Here is a 19,241-nt window from a genome sequence, read left to right as displayed (position 1 = left end):
AGTGCTCTGGGAATAGCTAGCTCCAGGTTAAGTGAAAAGGCCCTATCTACAATATCAATAAAACAAAACATAGAGAGTGATAGAGGAAGTTTCCCTAAGTCAAATGAAAATATAATTTAAATAAATTTATAATGTAAATTTAACTGAGGTGTGGAGAATTGAACCCAGGGCCTTGTATGCTAGGCAAACATTCTACCACAAAGCAATACTCTGGATCTCTGTTTTTTTTAAGTGGCAAAATTGTTATTTGTTTGATCGGTTGGTTGACTTAACATGCATTCTTATCTGAAGAATCAAGAACTAATTTAATTAAAGAGATAAAAGACCCTAAACGCATTATAATCATGTTGTCCTAAGATAAGTGGGTTTCATTGTTGTTTTTAATGTTGGCCAGAGAGGCTTCCTCCAGCAGTGGGCAGCAGTTTCTGGAGAGACTCGTAACTAAAGTACTCAAGTAAGGGACTCTTGGGGGCTTAGCCCTTAAATTGGACATCTACATCAACTCCCCAAGGCTTAGGGACACGGAGGGACTGGGAGGACACAGTGTCAGAGCAGGAGAATGTGGAGGGGAGATGGGAAATGTTCTCTCCTGGGCAGGAAGTGGCAATTATACCCATGAACTCACGGCAGCTGTGGTTATCTGTAGACGACGTCCACAAGCTCAAGCCAACCAGAAGATCAGTCAACAGTCAGTTTTTCAGCAGGCGGCACCAATTGGACTTGGTGATTTAAAGAACGAAACAAAGCAAACAAGCAAAATAAAAACCAGGACGTAATGGTAGGAGGGGTATGTTTTCAGGTGTGCTGGTCAAATGGGAGGTTGGGGTTAGAAATAGAAGTGATTGGTGTGTACATGTATGAAGTTGTCAGAGTGCAAATAAAATACTTAAAATTAAAACCAAGAAACCCAGTGAAAATCAATTGAAACAAGAGATTATTTTTAAAGCACCTCTCTGTAGATTCCCTGCAAGGCATGTAACCTAGTTGTGAAGGAAACAGTTGTCCAAGCCTGTCTCTTTGCACCTAGCACTGCTGGCTCAAGAGTTTTGACAGTTTCAACAGTCCTTTATTCAGGGGACCCTCAGGGAAGGATGCCCAGTCTGAGTCAACAGTTTGCATGACCTAGTTGTTCTTGGTTCCAGTGTGTGCAGGAACATCCCCAGTTGAGCCCGGTGGCTTTCTCCATTTCTTCAGCAGTTTAAGATGTGATGCTATATCTTGGGGCCTTCCCTCAGAGTTAGTGACTATGTTCCCAGATCCAGGAGTGTGTGATGACCTGACCTGGAGCCAAACGTGGCAGGGGTTTCAAAACTCAGGAGGTGTGCTCAGGGTAACAGCTTCTTATCTCCTTCCTGGAATTCATTCATTCATTAAACTACTCAGGTAAAGATCATGGCCAGATTACACTGACTCCATGTGCTGGGCAATGAAGCAACTGCTTTATGAGTATTGTATCATTTCATCCTCCCAACAACCCTGTTATTATCCCAGTTTTATGGATGAAGACATCGAGGTCCAGAGAGATCGGACTTTGAATCTAGGAAGCACGGAGCCATGCCCTATGTTGAAAGCAGAAAGGGCCACCTGATAAGTCTTCCATTCTGGAAGTCATGAGCACCTTTCATGTTTGCCTGTTCAAAAGAAATGTGAAACAATGTCTTTCATTTCCCAAAAGAAGATGTAGAGAAGCACATTTAAAGTAGAACTGTACTGGAATGTGTTTCTGAATGGAGACGGTATTCGTCTGTTATTGATGTGCAATGAACAACCCCAAAGGCAGTGGCTTGAAAGGACACACAGTTACTATGCCACAGTCCTATGGGGCAGAAAACCAGGAGGGTGTGCTCAGGGAATCGAAGGATCAAAGTCAAGGAGTTTTCAGATAGGATTTTATAACATTTTTTAAATTTGTGTGTGTGTGTGTGCATGTGTAGGTGCCCACAACAATTAGAGAGGGATGTCATATTCCTTGGAGCTGAAGTTACAGGCATGTGTGAGCCTCCTGGGACCCGAATTCTATGGGCCTTTGATAGAGCAGTTGACACCCTTAACCACTGAGCCATCTCAGCTATCTCTCCAACCATCTTGTCAACCATCTCCCCAGCCCCTCCATCCCCTCCAGCCCCTGTGGTCATCTCCCCAGTCCCTCCAGCCCCTGTGGTCATCTCCCCAGCCCCTCCAGCCCCTCTAGCCCCTCCAGGCCCTGTGGTCATCTTTCCAGCCCCTCCAGCCCCTGTGGTCATCTCCCCAGCCCCTCCAGCCCCTCCAGCCCCTGTGGTCATCTTTCCAGCCCCTCCAGCCCCTGTAGTCATCTCCCCAGCCCCTCCAGCCCCTCCAGCCCCTCTAGGCCCTCTACCCCTTCTGGCCCCTCCACCCCTCCAGCCCCACCCAGTCCCTGTGGTCATCTTCTTCCCAGCCATCTTTCCAGCCCCTGCAGCGGGTTTCTTATGTCAGGGGTTTGGGAAAAAAAATCTTCGAAGTTCATTCAAGCATAGGCTGAATCAGGCTCCTTGCTGTTCTGTAAACTCCTATTCATATAACATGCCATACAACCTAAGTGAAGTGCCAGCACTTTTTCTGGATGTCAGTGGGGGTCACTCTGAGCTTCAGGAAGCCCTTTGTCCTTGCAGATGGCCTTTCCCACCTCCGAAGCCAGTGAAGGTCCCTTTGGTCTCTGAGCTCTGAGTTAGCTGCCAGCAGGTGAAACTCTCTGCTTTTAAAGGGTCACCTGGTTGGTCAGCCCTCTTCCCCTGGGTTATCACACATACACACAAGTTAAGAAGACCTGGCCTGGGGCCTTACTAGCATCTACAGTGTCACTTAAAGTAGTATTATATTTGGTTCCATTAAATAACCAGGGGATAGAAATCTTGGGGACTATCACTGTGATTCTGACTATCCTAGAGATAAAATTAGGGCCTCAGGGATGGTCTTGGGAGTCAGAGCTAGAAGGAATGGGTGAGGGACAGTGTGTCACATAACTCCCTCCCATAGTCCTATCACATCCTACAGTGTTTCAACATATGACATCATTGACAGCCAGATTTCTTGTCTATCAGGCCTCAATTTCCCTATAGGTGAAAACAGTGAGCAAAAATCTGCTAGAGCAGTGGTTCTCAACATCCCTAATGCTGCAACTCTTTAATACAGTTCCTCATGTCCTGGAGACCCCCAACCGTAAAATTATTTTCATTGCTACTTCATAACTGTAATTTTGCTATGTTGTGAATAGTAATGCAAGTGTCTATGTTTTCCAATGTCTTAGGTGACCCCTCTGAAAGGGTCATTTGACACCCAAAGGGTTCATGACCCACAGGTTGAGAACCACTGTCCTGGAGAGTTTGAAATAATTAAATTGAGACATTGCTTATAAGAGGGCTTGTATGTTACCTGGAATGTTACGTGAATAGGTGTTTAAAAAACATTGGATATGATTATTACTGATATTATCTGTGAATAATATATAATTAGAGGTAATGTAGCCTTTCTACTAATAAAGAGATAAAAATAAATAAGTGGATGATTTTAAAAGGAAGTAGTGCTTAAGCTGAGTTTTGAAGATAATCGGAGAGAAAGAATCTCTAAATTCAAATAATAAGTTCTAATTACCCTGATTTGATCAGAGTGTGTGCATGTATCCAATCACCATGCCATGCCCCATAAACATGTACAATTAAAATAATAACAGTTAACTTGCAAAGTACTTCACTGGGCGTTTGCTGTTTGTCCCTACCATGGTCTAGTTTGTTGTCCTGTTGAACAGCTCTGAAGGGCAGTGTGTCCCCACAGGAACTCCTCAGAGCAGCTACATTACAGAAACAGCACAATAGGGCCAGGAAGATGGCTCAGTAGGGAAGGTGTTGGTTGCACAGACAAGAGGACTTAAGCTTGATTCCCCTCACCCACTTTAAAGAGCTGGTCATAGTGACGAGCACATGTGGTCCTAATGCTGGGAAGGCAGAGGCAGGAGGATCACTAAGACTAGCTGGCCATCCAGTCTAACTGAATCAGAGAGCCCCAGGTAAGAGACATTGCCAAAACAAAAGAAAAAAAAAGAAAAAAGAAAAAAAAAAACACCAAGGAAGGACAGAGCCTAAGGATCAACACTCAGGTTAGATCTCCTCTGGCTTCCTCATGAAGGTACACATACACAGGCACACACTAGCACGCGCGCGCGTGCGCACATGGGCACACACCAGCGCACACACAAGTAACTTTTCAAAAAAGAAAAACTCCAATATCCAACATTGGTGGGCACCAAGACTGTGCAAAATATTTGAGGAATTCTGATTCTTAATCTTCATGTCCACCTTGGGAATGACAAGCTGTTGTTGTCACTTTCCACAAATGAGGGGACTGAAGCTGGCTAGGTCCCACTGCAGGTGGAAGAAGGCATGTAGAAGCACCCATGAAGCTTGGCTCAGCTTCAAGTCTCTCTCTGTCATTGTCTGTCATCCCTGCACAGGTCCAGATGGCTGTTTCCTCACACCCCACCTGGTCCCAACCCTGGCCACCACCCCTCAAGTTTCACCTCCCATCTCACCTTGCTTTTCTGCCTCATGTCCTTCTTGAGTTTAGAATGTGCCTACCAGTGGCCAGGGAGGGGGCAGCTTCAAAAGAGCATTTTAGTTTGAGTGGTCTGGGATGAGACTCCAGAATAGTCATAAAAAAAATACCCAAAGAGGATGATCTGCAGACCACACTATGAGTGGCAGGATTCCAATGACTCTTGAGCTCTGTGAAGGCAGAAATTGTTGCTGATATTGCTAGAATTCCTAAAGTGCCGAGTTCTGTTCTATGAAATGGGTATCATAGCACAACCCCTTACCAAGACTTTAAAACATCATTTTGAAATTAATGAGAGAAACAAAGAACCTTAGGATGGTGAGATGGCAGTTATAGGCACTTGCAGGCAAGCCTGATGATCTGGATTGATCCCCAGGACCCACACTGAGGAAGGAAAGAAGTGATTCCTACAAGTTGTCCTCTGACCTCCATATGTGCGTACACACACACACACACACACACACACACACACACACACACACCCCTAAACAGTTCTCCTTCATCCGAGAGGCAGCCTTCTCCTGTAGAGTTCCTCTCGAAGTGCTCACAAAGCTTTTGTGACTATTTCTCTCCGACATTTTTAGTGACTGAAGTTCACCTTCAAAGATGGTGATCACGTGACTCAGCAACACCAACTCGTGCAGGAGAGCAGAAAGCAGGGCTTGACACCTGACAGAAAACTCTCCGGCCTTTCTTGTTTGCCTACCCTTCCCCTTCTGCCTGAGCTGTTTTCTGTATCTTTATTTTCTCTCCCTTCTGGCTCCTCTCTTCTTTCTCCCATGGTATGTCACTTTTAAGTTTGATTTCTACCGTTACGATGGAAAGACTGTATCTCAGGCTGTTCCATTGCTCATAGCCCAGGAGGCCCAGAAAGCGCCCTGTGGACCATCAATCTCTGAGTCACACTGGATCTGAAATTGCTAATGCTCATTGAAATGGTGACTAGATAAAGACCAGTAATGAAACCAAAACGTCCTTCTGTCATGATCATGAAATGAGGCCTACTCTATTGAGTAACCAAGTAATGTGACTGCTCCCAGGCCACTCCCTCATCGGCCCTTTTTTCTGTGGTGATAGGTATATTACTCTAAAAGTAAGTCCAACTGAAAGGTCATCATGTAAATTCTCTACCCTTCCCGCTGGAGCAGGAGCTGGGAGGGAGTCTACTGAGCCTGGCACACATTAGAACTTTCACCTTGGCATCATTCTTCCTGTGGCACAGGCATTGTTCTTGTTGGGGATCCCAGGCAGGCCCACCAAATAAATGCCTCTGCTGTTGGGGCTGAGCCAGCTTCAGATACTGCCTCCTATTTCAACACTCCAACAGGGTTGTCCTTTGTTCTGGACACCCACTTTGGGGAGAGTAAGAGAGAGAGAGGCCACACCGAGGGCTGCTGTATTAGGTCCACTCCCCTCATATCGAATCCCTAGTCCTGAGGAAAACTTCAAAGTCAAAAAAAAAAAGTTTTATGCCTAGTACCACTGGACTGCAACACCAAGCCTCCACAACTAAGTCATCATATAACACATAATCAAGTTCTAGGGCTGTCTATAACTTAGTTACACAGGTGCATTAGAATGGCGGGTCCTCCAATATGCTCAAAATGTATTGCATGGACGTCTCAAAGAACTGATAAAACTGCTGCTGTTGTTGTTGTTGTTGTTGTTTTTAATAACTTCAGATTCTTGGAGCTTGGGTGGAGCTCAGTTTGTAGAGTGTTTGTCTGGCATGCACAAAGCCCTGGTTTCCATCCCTAGTACCAAATAAACCAAACAAATGCCTGACGTCTCAGCACCCTGGAAATGGAGGCATGATCAGTCAGAGGTCATTCTTGACTACATAGTGAGTTCAAGGCCAGCCTGGCATATGTAAGACCGTGTCTCAAAGGAAAGAAAGAGAGAAAGGAAGGGAGGGAGGAAGGGAGGGAAGGAGGAAGGAAAGGGAGGGAGGGAGGGAGAGAGGGAGGGAGGGAGAGAGGGAGGGAGAGAGGGAGGGAGGGAGGGAGGGAGGGAGGAAGGAAGGAAGGAAGGAAGGAAGGAAGGAAGGAAGGAAGGAAGGAAGAAAGGAAGATTCCTGAGTCAGAATCTACATTTTCATGGCTCCTGGGTAAAGTCTGTACAACTAGAGCTCAGGAAGTGCCGAGCTGGAGGATATGAAACTTTTCTCTGTCTAAACAACAGAAATCTTTCAATAAATAAGAGCCTATGCATGCTTTCACCAGAGGGAGAGATGGTCCAGCTGGAGCATGTGAGTGTGGAACATTTGGGGCTCCAGGGGGCATACTTGAGAACCACTATCCTCTTCATTTATATCTCACCTGTTTCGCTCCAGACGCCTGTCTGGGCTTGGTGTTCCTGTCATTGAGACTAGTGTGGCCACTGGAGTTTCATCAACCACAGAAACCCATCAGCATCCTGGTCTAACAGGGACCATTTTTAATTAGCCTATGTACCACCCACAGGATGAATCAGCTGAAACAAAATGGAAAGCTCTGAGCTGCCTCTGAGAGGTGCTCCGTCAGTGGCAGTCATGGTGACCTTGGTGGACAGGGTGGTTCAAAATGGTCACTGAGCAAGCCACTGTTTTCACCCATGGGTCCCACTGGCTGACTGAATCTCCTTTCCTAGCCACTGTTTCTCCTCTGTGCTTCCAATCTACCTACTGGCTTTTATATAAGAAGCTGACCTTAGAGGGAATAGGCTCGTGTCATTAGGAAAGGAATGAGTAACTTGTACTGTTGCCTTTCCAGGACCAACGCAGACTCCTGGGTAACTTGAGATCTCTCTCTATTTGTACATTCCTTCTGAGAATTGCCAAATTATTCACATTTTTTTTCTGAAATATCGGTTAGGCATCTTAATTTCTTTCACTTCCCATTCTTTTTTTAAGTGTTGTTTTATTTTGAGGTTTTTGTTTTTGTTATTGTTCCCTAGGTTTTCCCAAGAATGGAGAAAATACAGAGAAATTCCACTTCCCAGACAAAAATCTGAAGCTTCTACCGACACAGATGTTCTGACTTAGTGAGAGTTGTTGAGCCACCTCCTTAAATATGTATTTGTTTTCCCCCTTCTGGAGCAGAAGCAAAGAAGAAAACCAGATCATAACACAGAACAAGATAGCGAGGGAACAGTCCTTGCCGACTGGAAACAGGATGGAAAGAGAACAGTTCATGTGGGTTAGCACAGAGACACCCTGGGGCTGAACAATGGGAAGTGAGAGCACCTGGAGACCCAAGGGACACCCAGGCACGTGGATGCTCACCAAGGGCAGAGTGCTGAGCTAAAAGAAGGGTGTCGGTTTTGTGTCAATCCTTCCCTTGTCCCCATCCCAGAAGGTCTTCAGAAGCCGTACTGAGAGGTCTGCATTCACTGCTCTCAGAAGGGAAATGTTTTTTCCCTTCCAAATTAAACCAGTCTAGTCACCGGTGATCTGCCCAGCCTCAGCAACTCCCTACCCAGCCCCAGACTTATGACACCAGTAACATGTTCTGAGGGTCTGACTGGGACTGGGCCAAAGTGTCCCCAATTCTGACACCACCAGATCTTTTCTCAATCCACTGACTTACTGATGATCCTTTTCATGATTCATAACTAGTGGTTATTATTCTGTAATTGTGGCAGGAGTCAGATTTTGCTTTATCATCAGATCTGACCTCTTGTCCTTTGGGGCCAACTCAGTTAACCTCAGGGTTCAGCAAGCTGACACAATGCCATGAGGAAAAGAGCATTCTGAGTTTCAGTGTGAAAGCTTGGTCTCCCCTGATTTCTCTCTCTTTTCATCTTAGGCTATTGCTTAAGGGTCTGAGGTAGAGCAAGTCTGAATCAGAAGCCTGCCAGCATCTACTAGTATTAGAATGGAGAACTCAAGAGAATTCCTGTTCTCCAGGCATCACCATTTATACAAAGTACAAAATAAAACTAAAAAGACAAGGGAAATAATTCAGTTGCTGAAGTGCTTGCTCTGAAAGCATGAGGTGTCCAGATTCCCAGCATTCAACTAGAAGCCAGGCAGAGCAGTGCCAGGCGACAGTGTGTGTGTGTGTGTGTGTGTGTGTGTGTGTGTGTGTGTGTGTGTGATCTGAGTGCTGAGAAGTCGGAGACAGGAGCATCTCTGGAGAGTACCAGCAAAATCTGTGAGCTGTAGCTTCAGTGAGAGACTCTGTCTTAAAATATAAGATGGAGACTGAGGGACACACACACACACATGTGCACGCATGTGTGCACTCACGAGAGAGAGAGAGAGAGAGAGAGGAGAGAGAGAGAGAGAGAGAGAGAGAGAGAGAGAGAGAGAGAGAGAGATTAATACTTTCATAGTAAATGTCCCTTGAAAGCCAATGTACTAAAGGTTTGGTTCCCATGGTGGAACTATCAGGAGATGATTGGACCTTTAGTGGCAGGGGTTCTTCATTCACTGACGGAAGGATTAGCTCTTAAAGAGAGGATCATGGCACCCTGATTTCATCTTGACTCTCTTCATGTATGTGGCTGGATCCTTCCTGCCTCCTGCTATGATGCAGTGCTCTTACTAGGGAGCCAAAGCAATGAGGTCATTGATCATGAATTGGATCTTCCAGAACCATGGACCAATATAAACCATTTTAAAATATAAACTAACCGTCTCAGGTATATCATTGTAATGATGGAAAGTAGGCTAACACAGATGTCAGCCTCACAGAGATATTGTTAAGAAAGAAATTAAATGGCATTCTATATGGAAAAGGGGAAATATCCCTATTCTGCCCTAAGCAGTCCATCACTAAAAGGCTTTTGTTGTTGTTTTGGTTATTTTTTAAATGAGAAAATTAGCACAAATCCATGGGGCTTTTGTATCCATGAAATAGGCCAATTTGGGGCACACAGTAGATAAACAAACTGAAAATTTACTGACACTAATTCATTCTGAGACAATTCTTTGGTATATATATGATTTTGGACTTACTAAGGATAAAAAATGTACATTTTAATGATGGATGTGATTTTTTTGTTTGTTTTTCCATGAAGAACTGGATCCTAACTGGAAGTTTTGTTCGATGGTGAGAGCACTTGCCCAGGAAGTGTACTGCTCTGAGTTGTATTCCTAGCACCACTAAAGGGGCAGAAAAAAGGAAGTCTTGGCTGAATATTTGATCCTGTAGGGTACAGGGCATCATCAACATTTATCAAGGTTGTTCAGTATCTTGATTTTATAATTGTCAAAGTTGATAACACCTCTTTGAATAAATATGTATTAGAAAAACACAAAAGTATGTTTAGGGACATTACAGAAATTGCTGGAAATTTTATGCTAATTCCAAGCCAAAATTCTTATGAAGGTTTTTTTAATGAAACAAATGCCAGTAAAACAAATAGCCTATTTTTAAAAAATCAAACATCTAACACAATCCAACCCAAAGATATACCAATCTCTCTCTCTCTCTCTCTCTCTCTCTCTCTCTCTCTCTCTCTCTCACACACACACACACACACACACACACACATACACACACACACACACACACACACACATACACACACACACACACACACACACAGAGGAATGACTGCAGGAAAATATTAAAAGTCCTTGCTTTCTGTAATTAAACCCTTATGTTTACATAAGAGCAAAAATGTTGTGTATGCATTAAAAACAATGTTCATAATATTTATAATCTTAAATCTGAGTGGAAGTGATTCAAGCAGTGTTTGTTAGCATGGCACAGCCACTCTTTTGACCAATAGAATGGAGAAGAAGCATCATTCTGAGATTAATGAGGTGAGGTCCTTAAAAGACCTACAACTGCCACTTCAGCCTCTTGATGTTCCATGAGTGACCATCTCATGGATGCTCTGAGAAGCTCAGACATCAGGATGGAGCCAAATACAGGCATTGCCTCTTCAGGCCCAGCTGAGCCCTCTGCCATTATAGGCTTCCAGCTATGAAAAGGAGCCATCCTGCTTATCTCATCCAGTCAATTATAAAAACATCTTGTACTCAGTCAAAAAATGGACCAAAAGTACAAACAAAATTGATCCAGTCAAGTCTAGTCCATCTCAGAATTGAGTAGAGCCATCATCAACTCACTTCAAACAGCTGGTTTGGGGGATGATCTGTTAAACAGAAGAAGATATCCAGAACTTAGGCTCTTGGTCTACCTTGCAGCCCATTCTGTATTTCTTCTTATTCTTCAACTCAACTGTCACCTTGTTCTGAGAGCCCTCATCCTAAATTCTCAGACACTCTTGTTTATAGTCTCATAAAATCTTACACTTTTCCTTCATAGTGATTTCAATAATTTATGCATATATTATTTAAATAATAATCATATAATCACCTAGCTCATGTGTCAAGGTCAATAATAAGTACTCATGTATTTTATTCATCACAATATGCCCAGCACTGGTCACAGAGCCTGGCACATAGTAGGTACTCACAGATATTTGTTAAAGAAAGGAATATGAATGAGTAGGTAGGCTTCAGAACTGAGATCTGGTTGTCCAAGAACAGAATTTGAGAAAGACACTGTGCCCAAACACTGGTTCCCCAGTTACTGTATATAACTAGATACTTTATTAGAGGTTGAAAGGGGTAGAATATCAAGTGCCTAAGGCATGGGTACATGGAAAATTGGTAAAAGATGGTTATGTGAAGTCTCAGAGGACCAGGAATTTCTAAGTGGACAATCACACTAATGGAGTGTGAGCCCTCTCTTTCTGGTTTTTGAACTCCTCTAGTGGGTCCATTACATGAGGATCCTTTAACACCCAGCATGCCATATCAAAGGGCCTAGCAACACATGCAAACACCTCTCTGCCCTCTAAGTTCCTCCCTGACTTCCCATCCATTTCTAACACTCCTAGCTCTTCCTGATGCTGCCTTTATATGATGTTCTAGTCAGGGTTTCCATTGCTATGATAAAGCACCATGGCTAAAAAGCAAGTTGCGAAGGACAGGGTTTATTTGGCTTATACTTCCATATCACTGTTCATCATTGAAGGAAGTCAGGACAGGAACCCAAACAGGGTAGGAACCTAGAGGCAGAAGCTGATGCAGAGGCTATGGAGGGGTGCTGCTTACTGGCTTGCTCTTTATGGCTTGCTTTGCACGAATTCTTATAGAACCCAGGACTATCAATCCAGGGATGACACTACTCACAATGAGCTGGGCCCTTCCCCCATCAATCACTAATTAAGAAAATGCCTTATAGCCAGATCATATAGAGGTATTTTTTCAACTGAGGTTCCCTCCTTTCAGATAACTCTAGTTTATGTGTCAAGTTGATATATGACTAGCAAGTACATATGATAAAAATATTTTTATGTCTACCAGTTTATGAGCTGGGCATACCCAGAACATGGCTTGTGGTGATGGTTCACCAAGTGGTAAGGCTAGGGACATTCTGGCCTGGCCCCAGAGATGGGATTGCCCCACTTCCCCACAAATGCCATCTAAGCCTGGGATACTTCTGGATGGGTGCCATGTGCACAAGCCAGTTGCTGATGTGGCAGCTGACATCAGGACTGCGAGGGCAGGCCACTGTGGGCATGCTCTAGGGCACTGCTGTGATAGCCAAGTCCACCCTGAAGTTATAGCAAGGGAATAAAACCCTGTCTCAGCTTCCCCCAGACACAGCCAGTATCAAGCATCAGGTGCAAGGGGGTGGGGAGTTGTTATTGTGGGTCAGTTTGGTGATATAGATATGATAGGATGAAATGGTAGATTATTGAATCTACTTTTAAAGAGCAGCAACTTGTTTGAAATGTTTTACAATGCTATGGATTTTAGTTTATTGATACAAATTTAAAGTTAATTTTGTTATACTGCATGTATATTTCTACTCTTGTTTAAGGTATTATGTTTGTGCAGCTCATTTAAAATTGTAATGTATAATTAAGAAATACAGATTATTAGTCATCCATGATAATCAAACTTATAGTTATATTAGTTAAGTTTTCTAGGTACATATAGATATATTTCAGATAGATAAGTAGTCTTCAAACACTTCAAAGACCTACAGAATATGGCATTTAAAATGTTTTAAAAACTTAGACTTTCTGGACAGTGAGACACATCTGCTTCTGGCAGTACTGATTTACTTCAAAGAGGAAGATGGGCATTGAAGACACTCTAGATGGAGTTTATCTTCTTCTTGGCAATAATAGCCATTTGGGCAAGAGGCTGCTCTTCCCTGGACTGCTGATAATATGCTGTATAAACTGGACATGCAGGACCCATAGAAAAATGACCACTGAATTTGCCAAAATGGGGAAAAATGGTTTTTCAGGTTCCTGCTTCACAGAAAAAATCTGCCAGACATTCTACAGAACACAGAGAGGTAACTGAGAGACTCTAGACCTATAGGCTGAAGGTGGATGCCCCAACATTACAGAGGAACTTTGGATGACTGTCCAGGCAGCCAGCTGTCTCTGTCATTCTAGATTCTGGAAGTTGATTACAATGCATTTCTTGTTTATTTAGGTAATATTATATCCTTCTGGGGTCTTTGATGTAGTTGAAGACTAGATAGTTATAATTATAGTTTCCCTTAGTCATGATAAAAGATAAATTAGATATGAAATTTTAGACTCACAAATATAGGATAGATAGACTATTTTCTTTAGACTAGATATTATAACTGTAATTTTTGCTTGATAACTATTCTATTATATGCAATTTTACTATGTTAAAGTTAAAATCTTCCTTTTTTATTAGAAAGAAAAGAGGAAGTGCTGTGGGATTTCTTTCTGTATGCTGTGAATATGTATTGCTCTGATTGGTTGATAAATAAAGTTGTTTGGCCTATGGCAAGGCAGCTTAGAGGCAAATGGGAAATCCAGGGGAGAGACAGGAAGAAGAAAGGCAGAGGCAGAGGAGATGCCATCCTGCCATCCAGGGAACAGCATAAAATGGCACAGAGGTGAAGCCATGGAACATGTGGTGACATATAGATTAATAGAAATGGGCTGGATTTAGTTATAAGTGCTACTAGCAAGAAGCTTGAACCATAGGTCATGATCATACATTTCATAATTGATATAAGCCTCTGTGTATTTATTTGGGTCTGAGTGGCTGCAGGACCAGGTGGGACACAGGAAAACTTCCAGCTACAGTTTGGAAACTCAAAACTGAGAAGCAGGTCTGGGAATTTTAAAACTGACTCAGAAATCTCCAGATCCTGGGCTGCATGGTGGAGTTAAGGAGGTGGATCCCACAAGCCAGGGAACTCTAATCTGCTTTGTGTGTCTCTGACTGTACATCCTCCCTGTGTGGAATAGCTGCCTCCTCAAGTGTGAATCACTAAACCACATAAACTGCAGAGGGGCTGTTCCTCTGCCAGCTTCTTGGAGCATAAACAATAATAATGTAAATATGACTTAGTAAAGGCTCAGGCAGAGTGCTTAAAGGGAATCTCTAGTTTTTATGTAAACAGTCTTGTGTTTACCCAACGTGGCTTAGCCCCACTGCTGAACTGGGAAGACCTGAAAGCAGGCTGTCAAGGAGGCAAAGGGTCTAAAGGGTATGACCCATGACCTAGAGAGACGGTGCTTTGGGTGACACCTTTGTTAGGTGACTAGGCTCTGATATGAGATGTCAGCATTTTCCTTTCCATGGCTTTGAACAGAGGCTGGTGGTGGGCAAAATGCTGTGGAGTGTGTGTGTGTGTGTGTGTGTGTGTGTGTGTGTGTGTGTGTGTATAAAATAGAGAGAGACAGAGACAGAGAGAAAAAGAGAGGCATAAAGAGAAAGACAGAGTCAGAAGGATGACTCAGAGACAGAGACAAAGATGAAGAGATAGAGAAACAGGGAGTGACAGAGGCAGACCAGGACATACAAAGAGAGATAGAGACAGACAGAAAGGCAAGCAGAAGAAAGGTGTTGGAGAAAGACATTAAATCCAGACATGCAGGAAACATAGAAAAATTTCCCAGCATTCTTCTCTCTCCCTTTGTCTCTACACTGTGTATTGATCCTAAGTGGTAACCTACGTGGGTAGAAGATGTCAGACAACTCAAAAATGCCTCACTGTTCCTAAACCACAAATATTTAGGGTTTGTGTTATCTAGGCTATAATGAGAACCTGCCAGGGAAAAATTCAGACACACAAATCTTTGTGTAAACTACCTTAAGAGTCTTAAGCTGACAAAAGCCAGGGCAAAGTCTGAAGCTTTGTCCTTAGAGTACCCATAATAGATGTTCTAGTGCTCGTGGATTGTAACAGGATTCCCGCAGAGACCAAGATTTTCCACGTATAGCATCTTGTGTTTGAGCCAGGAGCATCTTGACTGTGTTCTGCAGCCTTGCAGGCACTTTTGTGAGGTTAATTTGGAAACAGTGAAGACACTGAAGTAGATGCTTTTTAAGGCTTTGGAATAATGATCTAGGAGCCCACCACTTAAGGGTGAGGTGGCAATGTCTCCACATTCTCTTTTCTTTCAGGGCACTGGGAACATCTTTGTTCAGAATCTGCTTCCTAAGAGCCCTTCAAGAACTTAGACAAACACACTTTAGATTTTAACAGTGTAACCACCCACCAGGAAGGTAATGAGTGCCAAGTGCCAAGAGGCTGGTTGTAGATTCCTGGCTCACACCATGTCCCGACCATTCCCTGTGGTCCCACCACCCTGTGACACATTCCAATTTTAAGCATAAGTTCTGGAGAGCCATGTTCTGTTGATTGCATTCAAACACCTTTCACTAACTAACCCCCCCCCCAGATGTTGTACTAACGGACAGATGTTTTGTGGCGAACAAAACTCTACAGATACTTTGAATAAGACCAACGTTTAATTATACATTTTCTAATAAATATTTTATTACTTTGGACTGTCCACTGGGTATTACAGCTACCCAGCAGCAGAAAAGTTCACAATATAGAGAAAGACAGTATAGAAATAAAACCATTTACAACGTGTGTGAATACGAGAGAAAGCAGCTCATTGGGCCAGGATGACCTTACCTTGGAAGCTGAGGGACTTTGATCCCAATGTATCCAGATGGTCAGAGTGATAAATACTGAGAGAGAGAGAGAGAGAGAGAGAGAGAGAGAGAGAGAGAGAGAGAGAATAGATAACTAACTATCTTGCTGGGATTAATGGTAAACTAGTAACATGGTGAATGTGACTAATACTGAGGACGTCCCTCCTTTAATGGTAGTGGTGTCACTTGACAAGATCTAGAATCATTTTAGACATGAGCCTCTCATCTTGGCTGTCCCGGTTATCTTCATTACATGAAGCAATGTGGGAAGATCCATCTTAGTTTTGATGGACCCATTCTGTAGGCAGGGGATGCTGGGCTGTACGAAATGGAGGAAACAAGCTGAACAGAAGTGTGCATCAGTCTACCCACCTCTCCTTCTTGGTCATGAATGGCTGCTTCAAGCACCTGCCACCTTGGCTTCTTCACTGTGATGCACTGGGACCCGGAACCCTTCCTCCATTTGGCTGTGTTTGTCAGAGTGTTTTATCACAACAGCGGGAGAAGAAAGTAAGACGCCCCCCTTCCATCTTCTGAAGCCAACTTACATAGGAGGATGCCTCACATGTATGCTGGGATTCACTGGCTGAGCTGGGTATACTAGAAACTTCATATTCTGTAGTTCCTGAGCAAAGCCATCAACAGGCCAGACAAACACTAGGTGAGTTGGCTGTCCCCTTACTCAAAATAAACATAACCAATTTACTCAGAGAAGCTAACTTTCATAGGATGTCCACTATGTTCCAAACAGGAAAAGAATTTTTTTCCAGTATCAGTTTAGTTCTTACAATGACTATAGGTGCCATGTATTTTTAAAATTCTCTCTAATTTCTCCATTAATTTTAGGACTTAGAGCAGAATTTGAGAGCCCAGGAAAACCCAATGGTCATCACACAGTAATACCTGTTTGGTTCTGAGCCCTGTGTGCATGGCACTCTGTCACAGATTCCTTTCAGTTAATCAGAGCACATATGTATCAGACACAATTGATCCTGACTGAGGACGTCATCTGGCTAGCTCAACTTGACAGAGAGGGAGAGAGGGAAGGAGGGAGGGAGGGAGGGAGGGAGGAAGGGGGAGGGAGGGAGGGAAGGAGGAAGGGAGGGAGGGAGGAAGGGAGGGAGGGAGGAAGGGAGGAAGGGAGGAAGAGAGGAAAAAAAACAATCCAAAAATAACCAAGTCCATCTGGTCTACAGCAGGGATGAAACCTCGAGGCAAACTGAGCTCTGGGCGGATTAGCCTTCCTTCCACACGAGGTTGTCTCAGATGAGGTTATAGTCTCCTCACAGTAGCCTCAAGGAACCCGAGAAACACGCTGATTGCCTCTTGGTGATTTTATAAACAGAGCCTGAAAACCACAGGTCATTATCACTCTTCTGGCCAGCCAGTCAGACTTTCCACAGCCTTATGTGCGATGCCCTTAATCTCCCTCAAGTCAGCACCAGCATCATTACCCTCAACCAAGAGGACTGTTTACTTTGGCTAAAGTCTCAGCCTGTCCTCTGGTGCCCAACAAACTTAAGAACTACAGTTCCAACATATCTCCCATAATCTAGTCTGTTTATACTTTAATAACATGTATTAATTTTATGGACTAATGGATTTCATTATGACCTTATCATGCATGTATAGAATGTATTTTGACCATATTTACTCCATCACTCTCTGTTTTCCTCACCCCTACCCGTTTTGCACCCTGATACCCTTCCTCTTCCCAACTGGTACCCCTTCTACTTTCGTGTCTTCTTTTCCTGGTGGTTCACTGGATTTCTTTAGGGTTGCTGGCATACGTGGGTGATGGGTATCTATAGGAACAAGCTTTCCTTACCAGTGAATATAGCACTGAAGAAAATGTCTCTCTTTCTCCTAGTGACTAACTGCATGGAGAGCCCTTGGGAATGATACCAGACCCCCAGAGCCCCTCCCCACCTTCTAGCTACCATCATCCACCATCCATTTGACTCACTTGCCTTTAGAGCTTCCAGGATCTGTTCAGGCAGCTAGGCATCCATGTATCCACCCACCTTCATGTCTATTCATTCATTAACCCATTCATTTATTTGCTGAGGTGGGAATCCGCCCATATACTACTCCCTTTTAATCATCCATCTACTTATCAGATCCAGCATTTACCACTCACTATCTAGTAACCTTGTCAGTAATTTATCCTTTCCATAGATGTATCCATCCATTCTTCACCTACTCACTCATCCATCATTTCTGCTCTTAATCACTCAATGCCTTACTTAGTCACCTAACCACCTACTCATTCCATTTAGAACCACCTATTAGGAGCCAGGCACTGCTGTTGATATTGGAAGAATGAGGGTGAGCAATATGGTTACCCATTCCTCCATCCACCCACCAGCCTCTCATGGATTAGTGTTTGTCCACTGTGCAAAATTCTCATCCTGTGGCCACTGAATTTGGTACAGGGTGAAACACAAGGAAGATGGGAGGAACAAATAAAGATGAACCCTGATGCAAGTCCATGCAGTATGTGCAACCAAAATGACAGTTGGAAAGATGTGGCTAAGAGACAAAACTCAGGAAACAGACTAGCACAGAACTCCAGCCATCAATATAAAAAGACATAAATTTGGAATAGTAATTCATCAACCTAGAGCCCAAAGAAATTTGTTCAGGTACAAATCAGTAACAGAAGGTATTAACAAATAGGTCTGGGGCATTCCTTTAGTCAGAACAAAACTTAGAAAGATGCCTAAGTGGTGTTGACCTACCAGACATCCACCTTCATGCTCACATCTTACCAGCACTTCTATATGCATCTACTCTCAGCATGCCACAGTTACAGCAGGGGCTCCCACTTAGAGCAAGTGCTTCCATGAGCAAGTAGAATTGAATCATCCCTAAATTCTAGTATCTTTCATTGCCATTGACACTTAGCAAGGGCCACTTAAGTATCTGCTCAATAATTAATGTATGTTCTTAGTTATGACTAGATAAACCTGAACTTGAAAGGTAGTGCCTTGATCAGATAATATGACTGGCCCCAGGGCTGATGTGAGCGAACATGATTTTTATATGATTGCTTCATGGCCATGTTTAGGATTCTCCAAGTTAATGCTTGCTGCATGAAGCCAGGGCAAGTTCAAGCATGTCCAGGAGACAAATGCTTTGATGTTTGATTTTATCTCCTTTATATTCTAACACTCTACAGTTTTAAAAGGACAATAGTCTGATTTTGGAATTAGGAGCTGCTCAGCAAAATCTCAAAGGCAATAAGTTTGTTCAACACCAGCTTGATGAGATCACCATAAAAACCCTAAATCAAACTGACCAAGCTAGGGATAACTGCATTTATGTAAACAGGATGGATTTGTTCATAGAGGCAAGAGGTTTACTCTGTGAGTTTGGTCAATAGAATCATGGCATCTGGATAACTAAAAATATAAATCTTTTCATTTCTTAAATTAAAAAAATGAGTACCTTGATATCCCCCAGGCCCTTTGTAGATCCTGTGTACAAATCTGTACACATGCATGTGCAAGCCAGAAGAGGACATTGGGTATATTCCTCCATTGTTCTCTGCCTTATTTCCTTGAAATAAGGTCTCTCGTTGAACAGGAAGCTTGCTCTTTTGTCTAGCCAGCTATCTCTAGGGACATGCCTGTCTGCTCCTAAATACTGAGCTTATAGGCACACTTAGCTGTGTCTAGGTCTTTACATGGGTGTCATGGATCAAAACTCGGGTCTTTAG

This window comes from Peromyscus californicus, unplaced genomic scaffold, assembly GCF_007827085.1.
Source record: "Peromyscus californicus insignis strain IS unplaced genomic scaffold, ASM782708v3 Scaffold_8__1_contigs__length_139910024, whole genome shotgun sequence".
NCBI classification, from domain to species: Eukaryota; Metazoa; Chordata; class Mammalia; order Rodentia; family Cricetidae; genus Peromyscus; species Peromyscus californicus.
Note: the sequence above shows the minus strand (reverse complement) of the source record.